Source organism: Penaeus monodon, chromosome 28 (assembly GCF_015228065.2).
Source record: "Penaeus monodon isolate SGIC_2016 chromosome 28, NSTDA_Pmon_1, whole genome shotgun sequence".
In the NCBI taxonomy this organism is placed as follows: domain Eukaryota; kingdom Metazoa; phylum Arthropoda; class Malacostraca; order Decapoda; family Penaeidae; genus Penaeus; species Penaeus monodon.
Window position 1 is genome coordinate 38,608,400 of NC_051413.1, and position 207 is coordinate 38,608,606.

Below are 207 nucleotides of genomic sequence, written 5' to 3' on the forward strand. Positions count from 1 at the left end.
TGGCAAAAAAGGACTACTTTTTGATACTCTTAATCGATGTATTTAGGGTCATTAACTCACTTGTCTGTTGCAAGTGTCATTGTAGTTACTGTGGTGTATTATATGTACTGGCAGCGATATCGCTTTAACTGTCTTCGGAGAATCGGTGTATCGGAATCGCTTTAGCCAGTTTTCAAGTATCGATGCATCGATATCGCCTTAGACAAT